The following is a 6,000-nucleotide window of genomic DNA, read 5'->3' on the forward strand; positions in this document are numbered from 1 at the left end:
AGTGATTTTTGGTTATTTTAAATTTTTAAAGTTCCCAATGTGGAATTGGGGTTCTGTTGTTTTAAAGTTTGTTTTAATTGGGGGAGTTCCAGATTTTTAATTAAAATTTCCCAGTGACTATTTATGGAATTTTTTTTAAAATTTCCCAGACTTTTGTTATGGAATTTCCCAAGACTGATAATTAAGGGGCCCAATGACTGAAAATTTGACTTTTTAAGTTCCAATGACTGTTTTGGAACAATGACTGTTAATTGGTTAGTGACTTAGGGTTCCAATGACTGATTAAAATTTCAGTGACTGTATTAATTAACCCAATGTTTAATTGGAAGTTCCATGACTTTTAAATTTGGGAAATTTCCCAGGACTGTTTGTTGGGGTCCGATGGAAATGGAATTCCCAGTATGTTAATTAAAGTTCCAGTGACTGTTTTGGAATTTCCCAGTCTTTAATTGGATTTCAAATACTGTTTTAAATTAAGTTCAAAGACTTTAGGGAAATTTCCCAGTAAAGGGAAAATTCCGGGATGTGAATTTGAAGTTCCAGTGACTGGGGGTGTTTTTTTTATTCTGGTTTTTTTAAATTTTTTTTTAAAGATGAAAAAACCCATCCCCTACAGTTATTTTGATTCTTTTCATTGACACTGTATTCATAGTAATTATATGTGTTTTCAAAATATCATTTTACATTTTGTTTGGGAGCAGGGGGAAAACCTGTAACCTTTTTAATTTCATTTTTTTCCCATAGGGGTATTTTTTTTATTTAAAGAAAAACCTAAAGGGGGGGGTTTTTGGACATACAAGGCCCCTTTTTTAAATGACCCAAATGAAAGGGAATGCAATGTCATTTTAAAAAATATTATTAGAAACATTAAAAAAAAGTCAAGGATGTCAAAAATAAGGGGAAAAGAAAGAACCCTTTTTAAATAAAGGATAAAAAATTAAAGTTTTGTGTTTTTTTGAAGATTTTCTTTGGAAGACTCAGAAACAGACGTCATATCATGATAGTTACTTATATAATGGTAGTCAATAAAACGTGGTAAGCATCATGCATCATAACAGAAATAAAACCAAAATATTTTAATTTTAATTTTTGGTTTATTTCTAGTTTAAAATATATTTTCAAATTTGAAAATTACATAAATATATAATGTTGTATTTTAGTGAGGACTGATCCTAAATACAGTACTTTTTTTTTATAACATATAAAAGGGCCAAACTTTACAAGGTTGGTTCGGGTACCCAAAAGTGAATCATAGTTTTTTTCCCTTTCAAATCATTGAAACCTGATAGCATTTACACTTATTTTAAGTGAGCAAAGAGCGGGCCAAAAGATCGTTAGGGCCCCCGCCAGCTTTTCAGTCAACGGTTTTAGTTATAATTATTCTTCTTTTTATTCAGACTTCCAAATAAATATACCCTACTCACTATAACTAAATTAAAATTTTTAGTAAGTAAGATGTATTTTAATATTTTTAGGCTAATTTTGTATTAAAAATGAATTTAAACATGTTATAAAGCTTTTTTTTAATGGACCCCGGTTTCATATTATTTATTCCGCTATGTTAAAAAGTTGATACGGGCAATTTTTTCCCCCAAAAGAATAGGAATTAATTAGCCCATTTCAGCCCCACGACACAAAAAAAGCCTAAAAAAATACACTTACTTTGGTTTTGGGGGCTGATCATGGGGCCCATTATTTAATTAAAAAAGCTGTTTTTCAGTGAATTTTTTTTTTAAACATGGAAAACCCACATTTAAAAAAGGGTCCTCCTGTATATTAAATTCAGATTTATATTAAATTTAAATTTTTTTCTAAAAAGATGTAGTGTAAATTTTTAAAAAATATTTAAATTTTTTTAAATTTGAACAAAGTTACAAATTAATATATCAAAATATGGCTTAATTTTGACCCGACCCCTTCTGCTGTTATAAAGAATTTATTTATCTGTTCATTAATATTCACAAAGAAAATTCCCTAAATCTTTGCAAGATCAGCATTTTCAAAATTTCAGACCCTTTAAAAATAATAAATTTTTTTTTTTTTTTTAAAAAGTAATAAAAAATACATTTGTCACTGTTTTAAATTTGGGGTAGTTAAATTTTAAGGATCAAAATAAAAATTAAATAGTCATCCCCCCCCTAAATTTTAATTGATTCCCAAAGGGAATAACCCTTTTTTACGGAAAACTAGACATAACCCCAAAAAAGTTTAAAATGACAACAAACACTGTAAAACTATAACTTTTTTAAAACCTTTAAAGAACACTAAAAGAAATTTTAGTCATTTTTTTAAAGAATAATGAACACAGTTAAAAAATTAGCATAGTGCGTTGGAGTATGTAAATCGGATGTAAAATGTTCACTGAACTAAAATTTACAAAAAGTGGTGTCGGGAAATTTGGTGATAAAAATAAAAGGGGATGATTGACAGTAGCTGATTTTTTTTTTGTTTTTAAATTTTTAAACATCTCTACATTTAAAATTTATAAAACTCTTTTCCCTCAAAAATTTTCCGCAGATGGGGCCAAAAACAAAACTTCCCAGTTTATAATTATCTTACTATCTTCACCCCTTTTTTGGATAGACTGCAAAACACATTTATTTGTTAAAAAAAATTATATACAGTACAGTATGCCCCTGTTAATGATGTTTGACACTCAACATTGTTTTTTGGAACTAATAGTTTTTCGGAAAAAGTGTTTGATTTTCATTGGGGGTTTTTCTGTTTAATAAAGAAACAGCCCTTCAATGAGAAAGACAGGATAAAAATTCAGGTAAATGTTATAAATTTGTTAAAAATTTAGTTATATATTATTTTATTTTTTTTAATGTAAACAATTGTGAAAATTCTTTGTTCCCAATATTAAAAGGAAAAAGACCGGGGTAAAAAAATTAATGTGGGAAAACACTAAAAAAATTAAATTGGAAAATTTGGGCTGGGAATGCATTAATCCTTTTGACATTTTTTTTATGACCTGAATAGTTTGGGAAATTGATATCCTTGTATATGACCATCATCATGTAGTAACCATCAGAGATGATCATTTTTTATTATACTTTTCCCCTTCAAGAAAACGTTCCTAAATAATTTATCCTTGGTTTTTTGCTTAAATATTAAAATATTTTCTGGGGCATAATCAGTAAAGGGGTTCTTTAAAATTGCTTCCCCTGGGAAAACATTGTTAAAACATCTAAAAATATTTAACATGCTGTGCATAAATACTACAATACTGAAATTTTAATGTTTGAAGTTTTTTTAAAAAAAAGGGTTTTAAATTTTGCAATTATTCAAGAACATAAATTTTTTTCAAGCAACCCCCTGTGTTTTTATGAATACTCTGGATGTGTGCGGGGCCATCTGAAGTGATTTTGGGGTTTGCTTTTTAAAGGGTTTTTTGGAATGTTTTTAAAGGAATGTTTTTTTCATATCTTACCTCAGTGGACAAAATGTATTAAAATAAAATACATACACACATACATATGTGTATAAATGTATCAGCAAATTTTTGAAAATAACATTTTTGGAAAAATAAGTTGAAAAAGTGTAAAAAATGTTTTTGGGAGTAAATGGGGTTGGATTTTTGGCACAGGGGAAAGAATTTTTTGGGTTTTTTAAATGTTGAAAAAAGGAAGATGATGTTATACCCCCTTTACCAAATATAACTTTTTTTAGGAGTAAGGAAGAGCCAGGGCGGAGGGAAAAGGGGAAGCAAATCAAGAGTTGCAGTTTTAAATTTAAAACTGATATTCACCAAGATTTTTAACAAGGGAGGGCAAAAATTAGTTTCAGGAAAAAAGAAAATTTTATTTTAAGGGATGAGGATAAAATTTCATTTAAAAAATTAATAATTAAAAAAATTTTATTCCCATTTAAGAAGTTTGGTAATATATAAATAGATCAATTAAATTTTAGGGTTTTAAATGTAAACACTAATGGGATATGCTTTCTGATATTGTTGAAATATGAAAAAAATATTTAACACAATGAAAATTTAGTGTAGAAATAGAACATTGTTTTTTCATTATTTGTAAACTATAACCCTGTTTTTATCCGTTTAAAATATTCATGTGCTGTGAGTTCAAGTGTTTAATATTTTTATCCGTCAGAATTATCCCCCTTTAAGTATGCATATCTGCCCCCTTTATCACCAGTGTCAATTTTAGCCCCCTTTTTCCAAAATGGTGCTCTACTTTTAATTCTTTAAAACCAGTTGTGTTTCAGAATTTGGGGTCATAACCAAGTTCCATGAGATTCAATTTCTAAGATCATCACCTTTTTCATTATCTTTTTACTAAGATTTTTAAAATAAGCATCACTTGTTGAGTAATCATATACCAGACAATAAATACAATTAACCCGCATTCAAAAGGGGTTTTTTTTAAAATTTTGGGATCATAGAAACTTTTAAAAAAAAACTGTAGTAGGTCTTATTTGTACCCCCCCGGGTTTTTGGGTATCAGTAATCCTACCAAATTAATCCCAAAAATTTATGACCCCCTTTTTTTTTTGAAGTCAAAACTTTGATGGATCCCCTTTTCTATATTGTCCAAAATATGAAGCAAAAAACACATGCATCACCAAACTATAAAGATATAAACAATATTTCTTGTCAGTTTGGGATACTGCTATTCCCCAAACCTCGCAAACATACAAACAAACCACTGATCACTAAACTACAAACATTTTCATCCATGTTTTTGTCACTTTTTGTTCACCCACGGCAAACACAAATCCCCTCCATCACCCTCATGTAACCCAAAACTAAAATATTGCAGCCATTTTTTCCCTTCTAAACAAACAATTTCTGATACTGTATAAATTGGATGATGAATGACCAAAATTCCTCTCCCCCAAAATAATGCTCAGATTATCAAACTTAAAAGCTTCCTGCAAACATTTTTAATTTATAGACTATATGCATTTTTTAATTTTTCCCAATCTTTTGTTCAAATTATTCATTAATGTAATATATACCTTTTTTACTATAAGGGTTTTAACCGATGTTTTCAGAATTAAAAAATTATCTAAAATTTGACAATTTTTTTTTACTAAAACTTTAAACCAGGGGTCTTTGGGGTTTTTATTAAGAAACTACAGTGGGCTCATCCAAGGATGGGTGGATTTGAAAGGTTATTCACAGGGGAAATCTTTTTAAAAAAGGTACCAACAGTATATAAAAAAAAAAAAATTTATTTATAATTAAAAAACATTTTTAGGCTTTTTTTCCCGTCTCGGGTTGGGAAAATTTTGTTAATTTTCAAAATGTCAATTAAGAGCTGTTTTTAAAAATTTTTTGATGTAAAAAGGACAGAAGAACTTGGATGCAGTTTGTCACACACTTTTGAGAAGAGGTTAATTAAGGGTTTTTTAAAAGGAAGTTTTTTTTAAAAGTTTAAATATAGATTAATCAATTTTATTGATCTATTTTGAATTCAAAACAAAAAAAAAAAAAATTTGGAGGTTTCAGATCCCCGATTTTGCACATCAGTCTTGAAGATTTCTCGGGGTTTTTTTTTTGTATTGTTTTTTAAAAATTGATGTTTTTTTTTAGGTGACTTTATGATTGAAATAAAACTACCACATCTCCCGAGTTTCTTATTTACCCCTCTGATGACAAAAAAAAAATAAATCTATGTCCAAATATAAACTTTATAATTAATTAGATTATGGTATGTTGTAATAAATTTCTTTTAATTTTTTTTCACTATCATTTGGGACAGTTTTTTAGTGAAGAGTGAGCAAAATTTTTGAAATTCCGATCTAAAGGGTTCAGGGGCCCCCGGAACCGATCTGGGAAAATTCAATTTTAGTTTTTAGATAAAATATTGATATTGAAAGGTGGAATTAGTTGGGGTGAAAAAATTGATTTTTGGGTTTCAAAATGGGAAACTGTGCATCAATTAAATGTACTGATGAAAAAATAACAGCAACTAAATAGAACTTAAGTCACCATTTACATAGCATCATTGAATACCAGGACAAAAGGGAAATTTATATACA

The sequence above is a fragment of the Cherax quadricarinatus genome, chromosome 32, assembly GCF_038502225.1.
Source record: "Cherax quadricarinatus isolate ZL_2023a chromosome 32, ASM3850222v1, whole genome shotgun sequence".
NCBI lineage: Eukaryota > Metazoa > Arthropoda > Malacostraca > Decapoda > Parastacidae > Cherax > Cherax quadricarinatus.